Consider the following 13144-nt stretch of genomic DNA (forward strand, 5'->3'; position numbering starts at 1 on the left):
GGGGGCTCCTCATCCTAAACATTTCATTTAAGCACGTACATGTGAGCTATAAGCAGGAATACAAATAGAACGGGGCATTGGGTCACAATTAACATTCAGATAGCAGGAGAAAGTAATGACGACTATAACAAACAGAATTATCATTTTTCCTAGTCCTAAGAAAAAGTAAATCCTAAAATCATCTATTAGACATTTTCAGGCCTCCTATGCATTTCAGTGACTATTCATTTTAAATTTCAGAATAGCTAACAGCACATATCTAATAAAAACATTTTCCAATTGACTGTTACATTTACCTTTTATGAGAGCTAGAACATCAATCATATCTGGGACCAGGAGGACCACACAGGGCCATAGGAATTAGGACAAAGAGCTGCAAAGGGCTGCTCCTCCTCAAAAATGGGACGACTAAAGGGGTACATTATTGACAAGAAAAAGAAGAAGTCCTTGGGGAAATTGAAGCTGTTGTACAACCAAGCCAGGGGGGAGTCTTCTCCCTGTGTCCATTTGAGCCTCACAGGCAGGCCCTTGTTGTTTCCACGGTGGAGCTGCAAAACTCGCAACTCAAAAATCACAGTCCAGTTTCAAGGAAAAAAGTATCTTCTTTCAGGATAGGGCAGTCACCGAACAGGAAAATGCTCTTAGAGATCCTGTTCAGTGTCTCAGGCAGTGCACCCGTTTTCTTCACTTTAATCTAACAGGTACCACAGACACAGGATTTGTGCCCTAATCTCAAGTCCTTCTCTAACTCCTGTATTGTTCTGCTGGCGCACTGCTCATTCGTTGGGGCTAAACATTACATCTAGTGTACCCAGGTCACTCTTGACCAACAAACAAAGGAGCAAACTTGTATTCACTGTGGGACCAGGATTCAGAGGCCTGATGCTAGGATCTCTGAAGCAACCCTTGTTTCAAAAGGGGTCACCTCAAGCAAAGCCTCCTCACCATTCTGGTTGGTTTGTGACTCTCAACTGGGCATCAACCACAATTTCTCCTTTCTGATTTGTGACCCAGTCTTTCGCTCAAGACAGCTACACACTTAATTCCAGGGCTTCTGCCTTCACTGAGGTCCTAGTTCCCAGCGATGCCTGTGCTGGTTACCTTCACTTTTGCTTCAAGCTGGACTGGTGCTAACGCTGACTCCCCAGGCTGAATCTGATGTCAGGACCCCTCTGGTAGTGGTTTGTACAACAGCAAATATCTATTGGTGGACAGAACAAAAGTTTTTTAGAGAAGGCACATAAACAGTCTATCAACAGAGAGGATAGTCTCAAAATGTCCTAGTCTTGGGACGACCCATATTTTAGCAAGGCACCCAACATCAACTTTAATCTATCTATGAGAGAGTAAAAAAATACATTGTGGACCTATTGGCAAGTATAAAAGGAACTCTTCGATGAACTAACAAGATTAATACATCACCCAATCCTAAGCAGCCAAGAAAGTGTATATTCATTTTCTAAATTCAGAGGAAAAAGAGAAAAAACACAGACATACTCTAAATCCTTACATTGGTGTATTCCGGTGTACTAATCTGAAAACCCTCAAAAAAAAGGAAATTTTCTACACTTTTGCTCATAAACTTTACATTATTTCTACAGGACTGCAGGCACTTCTAAAATGATTCTTCCTATTTCTTTCTTTCTTCCTTTATTTTAGTGTCTAATAGAGTGCAAACTTGATTCGTGAGGGTATCAGAGAGCCTTACAGGGTATACACGGTCTACAAATCAACATAAAATGCAGAGAAATACTGACACATCTTACCCTTACTCCTACAGGTAAATTATTACAATCATAGTCAGCTTCAGTGCTCAGAACTGAGATAGGTGTGACAGATTTGTGGGCAATACCTACATTGTACGCTTTAGGACCATTCTGTCATGTTATAGGAGCAGCAGGAAAATCTAAAACTGCTAATTTAACAGGAGTTCTTATCTATAAAACAATATTTCCTTCAAAGCATTTTTTTCTAAGGATCACATGGGCATCTTCCCTATGTTATACTTTTCATCCAAACTATGCAACATCAGCTCTAATAAGGACTGTCAGTTTATTTACACAGACTAGCTAATAAAAAAATAGCAATGCCCTTCCAAAACTACGATAATGGTGTTATCACCTAAGACTTGTAGAACAAAACTACCCACATCTAATTCCCCTTAAAGGTCAAAATAAGGGAACATAAGTCTAAACTACTGATCCTGTCATAAGTTCATCAAACAGGATGGGAAGTAATACAACCTATATATTAATTCATTTTGTTAATGCTAACAATGTTTAAAACAGTATTACTTAATAGCCAATTAAATGTCTCATTGCTATTTCACAGACAGATTAGACAGGCTAAAAAAAGGAGAGAGCAACATACATATTACTTAGCCTTAATTTTTATAGGAGCTAGCCTCCTTCCTCCATTTTGACAATTTGAAATCTGAAACAGGTTTCACTTCTGTAAACACTATCAACCCCTGTGTGTAGCAACAGGGCATAAACAAAGTTATAGGAGGTACATAGCACGTTTGAGAGCAAATTTCATTGCCTCAGCTTTTAAGCATTAGTGCTGTATAAATATGGCAAAGCGTATCTGTTAATAGAAGTTCACATATACCATTTTATCATTGTCTATCACAGGAGTGCATAAAGTGCATTTTAATATGGCAACGCAGACCTTGCTCTGGGAGCCATGCTATGCATCTAAATATAGAGCTGACATTTAACTCTTCCCAGCTGTCCTTTTCTGTGTGAAAATTTTCCATGCAGCTTTCCCTATTCAATGTCACTCTAGAGGCAGAAAGCTGGAAAGCACTTATCCCCCTGTTTGTAGTTAAAATAATAACTTCTGCTTGTTTTTTATATATTTTTTTTCAATTATAAGCAGTGTGCAATATACTTGTCTAATAATATAGAACTCAGCTGTTTGTATTATACCGAAATGTATGCATTTACTGAAGCCTAAGGCAGTTTAAAAGCTACTCTAAATGAAAAAAAGGCTGTTTAAATGGTGCTTTTTACCCAATTGCGACTTTGATATTTGGGGCATTTAAAAATAAATATCCTATAATTTCTTTGAATAATAATTATTATCAGAATATTCATTACATAGCCCAGGAGTTAGATATTGAAAATAATCATAAATACCTTCAAAAAATGAGTTTTTTTTACACCTGCACAGAGTGAAATTCCATATGCAAATGTCCTCATTATGAGGTACAACACAACTTAAATTACATTTTAATGCTAGGAGGTCATAGCATAAGTATTAAGCTTTATAAATATTAAAAACGAATTGAAAAGCACTTATGTTTTTTAATAATTTTACATAATTAATATATATATTTTTTTATTAAACCAATCAGTTTTGATATTTCCACATAGGAAAAGCAAGCTGCATCCCTTGCCTATCATATTTAGGCGCTTTCATTCACAAGCCTAAGCACAGAAGCCTAACTTGAAACTTGCTAAATTTTTGTGCCACTTTTTTTTTAAAGGACAGTTATTTAACATTAGAACCAAGAATATGCTTATAAGAAAAGCTGTAAGAAAAGGAAATCCTCAATTGAAAATATTTTCTGGGTATCTAAAATAATGAACCTAATTTTTGTAGCTTTTTAAAAACATTAGTCTGAAATGCAAGATTTTTCCCTGTGTTTTAACTGACAAAATCCTGTTTTTCTTAGTGTTGAAATGTAAGCACGGTGGCAGTCTATTTAAAACTGAGGCCTTTCAATGCGTATTCTATAATATGCGTTTCAGTTCAGCAAAAATGTACTTCAGCTGAAGTGTCTGCCTGTTAATATCTAATACAATGTATCTAAGAAAAACGCTGTAATTCTTTTTTTTTTCAAAACACCCAATTTCGTTTATGAGGCCTATCATATGGTTTTTTTCTGGATTTTTATTTAATATTAATTAAATGACATTTTGCATAACAGACTGAAGACAACAAGAAAAACCACAAACACACACATGGAGCTCATTTTAGACATATACAGAAGGGGTCAAACACTCAGGACACATAATACAGCGCGCTTAATAGCTTAATAGCTATTTACTTACAGAAGTTGCAATGTAAAACCACGAACCACATATACATTTAAACACACATTTAACCCACAGATCAACACGCAGTACATAAACAAAGGACTGCCCATAGACTGTACTTGAACCATTTGTAAATACTAGTTGTAAATCATATTTACAAGAAATTCTTCTCAATAGTATTCCAAAAGACTTCAAAAACAGCCCAACAGACTGTTTTATTTCCAAGAAGCCAAAATACACTCAATTCAATAGCTTTGACTGGCAGAACACCAACAAAATATTGCTCTGCATATCTCCATTCATAAAATTGCGCAGAGAAAGGATCCTTGTATGTTTTTTTGTAAATATTTGAATTCCATGGGGATACAGAATCACCAAGGAAGAAATATGTTTTAATACCTAAACCTATTTAGATATTCGCTCAAGGGAGCCGGCTAATTTAATTCACATCTCACTATGGTACCTCCAAATAGCAACACATTCTTCGATGTGTGCTTGAACCAGGCATGCCGAAAATATTGCATAATATGCAAATATTATACCCAAAGTAGTGTTTAAGGTACTCTTCGCACGTGTCACCGTTCAACGAAAATCAGACAGAGAAAAATCTCCTCATTACCTGCCAACACAAATTGCAATTCGCATATCTATCCCATACAAATCCAAGGTTGGCCAACACAAATTCCAAAATTCCAAAGCCACAGTAAGCGTTACTAAACTACCTTACCAATCCAAGGCATCTAAAACAACAGCAAGAGCAGCAGAACCACTATTGCCTAATAAATTGTTGTCCAAATTCTAACTGCCAAGTTCTGAATGACCTAACAGTCATTTTTTTTAAATACTCATGCCAAAAATGTTCTCAGTCAGGGGTGACATCATATGGAGGATCAAAATCAGGAAGATCAGACATATACTGGGCTGCAGAGACAGGGAATCCCCAGAATCTCAGTGCACAGAGTACATCCTTAGTAGAGTCCTGTCCTATCCTCCACAGTAGATTTCTGTCTCCTGACAAGATCACTCCCTCAGATAGCCACTTCTGATGAGGTCCACGTTGGAGCGCAATTCTGAAGTATCAAAAATCCATCTCAGGGGTCTCACTGATACTTAAGTCCTTTTAAACCAACAAAGAAGAAATTGGCACAGAAGCTGAAATATAAAAAAGCATTTTTATTAAACTCAAATGAGTGAGACTACGTCACACAGCAATTGAATGAGGCAGTCTGACGAGTACAGAAAACAGAGGCTTCATATATGTTTACGGTTACATACTCAGCATAAAACCAAGGGGCAGTCCTGGCTCATGAAAGCATGCACAATGTCTAAGATGGGCATACAAGATGTGCTTGCTCTACAACGTGGGAGGAGAGTTGCTTCTCCATGCAGCAGCAAAAATAGCCTGACAGTTATACTAGAGAAGCAGGTGCATTCTACTAGCTAGGCCCTTCTGGTCATGTGTGAAAGTGGAAGATGCTAAGTATAGTTTGTCTCGAGGCAGACTACAAGAGCAGTTAACAGTGAGGGAGGACAGAGCACATGGCAAGCACATGGCAAACAAAATGGATGCCAGAAATATAAAATGGCTTTCACAAAGTGGATAAGATAACTTCTAAATACAAGATGGCTTCAGCTAAATGCTAACCCATTGCTGTCAATTTATGACAGATACTGGACTGTAAGTAAAACAGGTGGAAGATCCTGGAATGTAAGTAAAACAGGTGAAAGATCCTGGGCTGCAAGTACAACAAGAGGAAGATCCTGGACTGTAAGTAAAACAGGAGGAAGATCCTGGACAATAAATAAAACAGTCAGAAGATCCTGAACTGTAAGTAAAACAGGAGGAAGGTCCTGAACTGTAAATAAAACTGGAGTAAGATCCTGGACTGTAAGTAAAACAGAAGGAAGATCCTTGACTTTAAGTAAAGCAGGAGGGAGATCCTGGATTGTTAAAAACAGGATGAAGATCCTGGACTGTAAGTAAAACAGGAGAATGATCCTGGACTGTAAGTAAAAAGGAGGGAGATCCTGGATTTTTAAAAACAGAAGGAAGATCCCAGACTACAAATAAAACACGAGGAATATCCCACACTGTAACTAAAACAGGTGGAAAATCCTGGGCTGTAATTAAAATAGGATGAAAGTCCTGGACTGTAAGTAAAACAGGAGGAAGATCATGGACTGTAAGAAAAACAGGAAGAAGATACTGGATTGTACAAAACAGAAGGAAGATCCAGGACTGTAAGTAAAGCAGGAGGAAGATCCTGGAATGTATGTAAAACAGTCAGAAGATCCTGGAATGTAACTACAACAGTTTGAAGATCCTGGACTGTAAGTAAAACAGGTGGAAGATCCTGGACGGAATGTAAAACAATCGGAAGATCCTGGACTGTCAGTAAAACAGGAGGAATATCTTGGTCCGTAAGTAAAACAGGAGGAAGATCCTAAACTGTAAGTAAAACAGGAGGAAGATCCTGGACTGTAAGTAAAACCGAAAGAAGGTTGTGGATTGTAAAAAAACAGAAGGAAGATCCCGGACTTTAAGTAAAACAGGAAGAAGATACTGGATTGTAAGTAAAACAGGAGGAAGATCCTGGGCGGTATGTAAAACAGTCTGAAGAATCTGGAATGTAAGTACAACAGTTAGAAGATCCTGGACTGTAAGTACAACGGGAGGAAGATCCTGGACCGTAAGTAAAACAGAAGGAAGGTACTGGTCTGAATATAAAACAAGAGGAAGATTCTGGACTGTAAGTAAAATAGGAAAAGATCTAGAACTGTAAGTAAAACAAAAGGAATATTGTGGACTGTAAGTAAAACAGGTTGAAGATCCTGGACTTTAAGTAAAACAGGAGGAAAGATCATGAAGTGTAAGTAAAACAGGAAGCAGATACAGAACTGTAAGTAAAACTGAAGGAAGATTGTGGACTGTAAGTAAAACAGGAGGAAGATCCCAGACTTTGATTAAAACTGGTGGAAGATCCTGGGTCATAAGTAAAACAGTAAGAGGATCCCAGACTATAAGTAAAACAGGTGGGAGATCCTGGACTGTAAGTAAAACAGGAGGAAGATCCTGGACCGTAAGTAAAACAGGAAGAAGATTCTGAATTGTAAGTAAAACAGGAGGAAGATCCTGAACTGTAAGTAAAACAGGAAGAAGACCGTGTACTGTACACCTTCCAGGCAGTCAATTCCGGCCGATCACACACCTGCTTCCTGGCCACCCCGAAGCGTACCCATGGACCCTTCTCCTGCCGGAACTGCAACTACAACAGCCTACAAACCTTCACAACGCCAGCCGTGGTAGGACAAAACAGCCTCCGATGCCTTCTACTCAACACCCGCTCTGCCCGCAAATACACCATCGAACTCTGGGACGTGCTCGACTCCACCTCCCCAGAAGTCGCCTTCTTGACAGAGACATGGATGAACCCCTCCTCGGCACTCAACAATGCCATAGCCATCCCTGGCAGCTACAAGATCACTGACAGGGACCGCATCAACGGAACAGGAGGAGGAATCGCCATTGTCCACAGAAACACCCTCAGAATCTCAACCAGCATCGACGACACGACGATTGCCACCAAACACCTGCACTTCCAGATCCACACCGACCCCAACACCACCCTCAGAAAAAACCCTCTTCTACAGACCACCTGGCCCCCGGCCGCAATTCAGTGACTCCATTGCCAACTTTGTCAGCATGCACGCCCTTGAAGCCACGGACTACATCCTCCTCAGAGACCTGAACTTCTACCTCGAGAACATCAACAACAGCAACTCCCCCTCCCCGCTCAACAACCTCGCCAACCTCGGACTCAAACAGCTCATCACGACTCCCACCCACACCGCCAGACATACGCTCAACCCCATCTTCTCCGCCAGCAACCACGTCACCTTCAGCCACACCACCAACCTCCACTGGACCGACCACCAGTGCGTCCACTTCATCTTCAAGAAGACCACCACACCCCACCACACACAACACGCCCCCCACCGCAGCTGGAGAAAAGTCAACAAAGACCAGCTAATCACCACCCTTGCCCGAAACCCACCAACAGACACTACCGACACCGACTCCGCCACCCTTAACCTCAGACAATGGATCTAGGACTGCACCAACACTCTCACCTCAATCAAGAAACCTTTGAACAGACGCACATTCAGAAAAGCCATCTGGTTCACCGCTGACCTCCAGGCATTCAAACAGGCCTGCCGTAGACTCAAGAAGAAGTGGCTCCACAAACAGACACCAGACTGCAACACAGCCTACAAGAGCACCATCCGCAGACACCAGCAACTCATCTGGACCGCCAAAAGGACCTCCATCAAATAGCACATTGACAACTATGCACGCAACATAAAAGAGCTCTTCACCATTGTGAAGGAACTCTATAACCACAGCTCCAACTCCAACGACATTCCTCTGCGACTCCCTAGACACCTTCTTCCACCACAAGATCGCAGACATCCACGAAAGATTCAGCAAACAGACCCCCTGACAGACAGAGACATGCCAGACCCACTGCCCATCAGCAAAATCGACCCCTTGCTCTCCTGGACCCATGTCAATGACAATAACTTCCTCAAAATCATGAACACAATCCACTCCGGCTCACCATCTGACCCCTGCCCGCACCACATCTTTAAGAAAGCAAGCTCCACCATCACACCCCATCTCCGCAAGATCATCAACAGCTCCTTCAAGACAGCCACGTTCCCAGAAAGTTGGAAGCACGCCAAGATCAACACCTTACTCAAGAATGCCAAGGCGGACCCCAAGGACCTCAATAAGTTCCGGCCCATCCTCATTCTCCCATTCCTGGTGAAAGTCATCGAGAAGATTGTCAACAGGCAACTGACCTCCTTCCTTGAAAAGAATAACACCCTGAACTCTTCCCAATCTGGATTCTACCGCAACCACAGCACCAAAACATCCCTCATCACCGCCACCGACGACATCAGGGCTATGATGGTCAATGGAGTAACCGCAACCCTCATCCTCCTGGTCCTTTCAGCTGTCTTCGACACCATCTGTCACAACACCCTTCGCACATGTCTCCACAAAGCAGGGATCTGTGACAAAGCCCTGGACTGGGCCTCCTCCTTCCTCACCGTCAGAACCCAGAGTGTTCGCCTCCCCCATTACGCTCTAAAGACACCAAGATCATCTGCAGCGTACCCCAAGGATCATCTACATGGCACCGCTTGCCAACATTGCCTGATCGCACAACCTCAACATTATCTCATATGCCGACGAATCCCAGTTGAACCTCTCCCTCACTAAAGCCCCCACCACCGCCAAGCCCAACCTCCATGAAGGGATGAAGGCCATCGACGAATGGATGATGAACAGCTGCCTGAAACTGAACTCAGACAAGAAGGAGGTCCTAATCATCGGATCCACTCCCTCAGGCTTGGGACGACTCATGGTGGCAGGCCACACTGGGAGCTGCACCGACACCCATTGACCATGCACGCAACCTGGGAGTCATCCTGGACTCCGCACTGTCTATGACTCAGCAAGTAAACGTTGTCTCCTCCTCCTCCTAATACACCCTTTGCATGCTCCACAAGATATACAGATGGATCCCCTTCGGAAACAGAAGGATGGTCACCCAGTCCCTCATCAGCAGCCGACTGGACTATGACAACGCTCTCTACACAGGAACCTCAGCCAAACTCCAGAAACGATTACAACGCAAGCAGAGAGCCTCTGCACACCTCATCCTTGACATCCCCCCTGCACAGCCACATCACAGCCTACCTGAAATACCTGCACTGGCTCCCTATCAACAAGAGGATCACCTTTAAGCTCCTCACCCACACTCAAAAATCACTCCACAACACAGGACCAGCGTACCTCAATGAACGACTCACCTTCTACACTCCGAACCTCAAGCTCTGCTCCACTGACCTTGCTCTTGCCAGGGTACCCCGCATCTGTCGATCGACCACCGGTGCCAGGTCATTCTCCCACCTCACTGCAAAAACCTTGAACACCCTCCCAATCCACCTACGACAGACCCAGGACCTGCTGGCCTTCAGGAGACTCCTCAAGACCTCAATACCTGGCTACTCGAGCGGTAGCAGCACCCCCATTCCCCCCAGCACCTTGAGACTCTCGAGGGTATGTAGTGCACTCTACAAATGTATTGATTTACTCATAGATTGATTCATTGACATCAGGATCAAAGGTTGGGTTGAAGCTGGCCAGTGTGTCCTGAAATTTCCTTTTGTTAAGGGAATTCCAGTTCCTAATTATTCCCCCCTCGACTGTGGGGTTTTTGCTGCTGGTAAGGATCGTTATTGTGAATTTTATTAGGTGATGATCCGACCATATGTAGACACTGTTAGATTAGAGGTCCAAACTTGGCCCAAGATGTGACCTTTAAAGTGTGTGGCTGAGGATACCTGCGGGACAAAGTTTAGGTTGGTTAGGGGATCAGTCAATTTAGCAGAGTGATGCCCGCCAAGTAGACCAATAGTTGAAGTCGCCTATTAATAGTATTTTAGCGTAATTCATTACCAGATTGGCAATTGTTTTACTCAGCGAAAGAGGGAACAGGGGCATGTGCTGCGGAGGCCTGTAGACCAGAGCGCAGATGAGCAGGGCAGAGTCAGACTCTAATTTGATGGCAATGTTATTTACTGCAGGGAGACTTTAGGAGGTGAGGGCAGTGAATTTGTGGTCTTGGTGAATGATCACTGTTACTCCGCCGCCTACCTTTCCTGGTGGGCTGTTAACTTCAAGTATGTAATAGTCATTAGGTAGTGCAACCAAACTGTCAGGGGTGGAGTCAAGTGCCAGCCAGGTTTCTGTTACGAAGAAGATGTCTGGTTTGTCAGACGCTAAGAGGAGAAAAAATGCAAGCTGATGTCTTACTAAAGAACGGGTGTTTAGAAAGCATTTTCGTAGTGCCGAATACCTGAGTCTATTAGTTCCCAGTGACCGGGGGTTATGGGAAGTAGGTTCTAAGATTTCAGTAAAGGATCTCTGTGTCCGCAGGGTATTTTTGTGGCTAAAAAGCGCCCATGTAACTGGATTGAGTGCGTATGACACCGAGTTGTGTTGTCAGAGGGCCCGATTCAAAGAACTAACTTAGGAAAAAATCCTAAACTTACTACCATTTTGATATTCACAGAAGGCACTTCTTCATTTTGGTATTCACAGAAGGCACTTACTCATTTTGGTTTTCACAGAAGTTATTAGTTTAGGAGTAGTAAAGTTAGGACTCCTAACTTTAGGACTCCTAAACTGAGAAAAATCCTAACTTTAAGACTTTCGGTATTCACAGAAGGCATTTAGGAGTCCCAAAGTTAGCACTCCTAACTTATGTGAAGACCGAAATGAGAAAGTGCCGTCTGTGAATACCAAAATGAGTAAGTGCCTTTTGCGAATACCAAAATAGTAGTAGGTTTAGGATTTTTTCTTAAGTTAGATCTGTGAATCGGGCCCTAAGTTCCTCAGAGGTGTAAATGAGAGTTTGGGCATGGTGTCTTGCCCCTGGACCCGTATGGGCGCAGACGGGCACAGACAGGCTTGCCATTGCCTTTTATTTTCCCGCGCTGCGGCGGACACACGTGCAAACACAATGGACACTAAGTTTAATAAAGTAGATATTAACACTGAGAGTACAGGTAATGTTTGTCAGAAATGGGTCAGTGATTATCCATTAGACACTATAGTTCAACATATAAATGTATTACAGGAAGGTATGGATTGTTTCCTAAAAGTCTAACGCAAAAGAAGTACACAAAATTAGATTTGAAAGTCCTAACTGTGATGGGTAATATAAAAAGTTTTACTTGAGTTGCAATCTATGTTGTAGAGAAAAACTTTATTGATGATTGTGTATGTATATTAAGCAATATTTAGTAAAATGAGTCTAGATATAATTTAGTTTCAGTTCCATAATTATGTATTACAAAACCAATCAATACAGTTGACCCTCGGCTTAAAGGAAAATAAGGCTCTGCTGGCCCATAGGAGAAGCCAGCGCAAGATGGACTTGAATTCCCACAGGGCCTACAAGGTTAAACAAAGCTTACTTATGTGGTAGGAGATGGCATAGATGAGTGGCTTGCAGCCTATGAGGTGACTCTGCATGAATCACATTTAACACATTGGGTGCTATGGGTTTTCCCCGCTGGGTGCTGACATTTTATGAATCCCATTATTCGTGACAAAGCCAGCTCGTCATCCGTGTAGCGCAGGTAATGCCCATGATGAACTGGCTTTGTCATTAGCATCGAAGAGGTTAATGGGAGAGCACAGGCACTTTACTACTCGTTAGCAAGAGAGCGGTGCACAGAGCTCCTCAGCCAGCAAATCTGTGTGTGTTCTACACAAAGGATGGTCATTTCCTACACTATCATACACACAGATACAGTATGGGGTCAAATATGAGTCAATAAGTTTTGACCCTAATTAATTTAAGGAAGACAAATTGAACATAGGGCTTTTACCCATAAACCATTGGTTAGTGCTATTTTAACATCCCCCTGTTTGGGGTTGGGAAAAAGTATTTTCTTCCCTCCGGAGCAGCATTTCCCCAACTGTAGGTCACGACTCACTAGTGAATCACAAGCGAAAGAGAAATAAATAAGTGTCAAGCTGTGTCTTCTGCTTGTTATTTTAGGGTTTGGTGGTTTATTTTCTTTCTCTGACTGCAAAGTAAGAGGAGCTTTAAAGTGAATTATCAAACACATTTGCTGGTGTAGAGTAGTACAGAGACTGTGAAAGAAAAAGTTGTAAGATGCTCTTGTTTATAACACAAAACACAATTTAAATATCTCTATATGGGCTGTATGCATATTTGCAATGAAGCGCACACCCCCACAATGTAGGGTAAATTACCACACCACATGGAGCCCGAATCTCTAGAATGTAGGGTAATAGGCTATACCACCTGGATGTACTAAAATCCTCACATGTATCCTATGCTTTTATGTCCTGCATTGGAATACAAGGTGACAATCAGAACATAAAAGGACTTAATTTGCAGTGCTATTGTGGTTAGAATACCTACCTCTGTTTTTCTCCACAAACAGCTTATATTGGACGGAATTAGGAGGTAAGACCTTCTCACATTTAGCAC

The 13144-nt window shown here is 42.1% G+C and overlaps 1 protein-coding gene across 1 annotated transcript in view; it reads left to right on the forward strand.

Annotated features, from left to right (window-relative positions):
• The window catches only part of LOC147718194 (extracellular calcium-sensing receptor-like), a 129124-nt gene that overhangs the window by 87527 nt on the left and 28453 nt on the right, over nucleotides 1-13144 (forward strand). The gene's annotated exons all lie outside the window — the stretch shown is intronic.

Source organism: Lissotriton vulgaris, chromosome 4_1, assembly GCF_964263255.1.
Source record: "Lissotriton vulgaris chromosome 4_1, aLisVul1.2, whole genome shotgun sequence".
Taxonomy (NCBI): Eukaryota; Metazoa; Chordata; class Amphibia; order Caudata; family Salamandridae; genus Lissotriton; species Lissotriton vulgaris.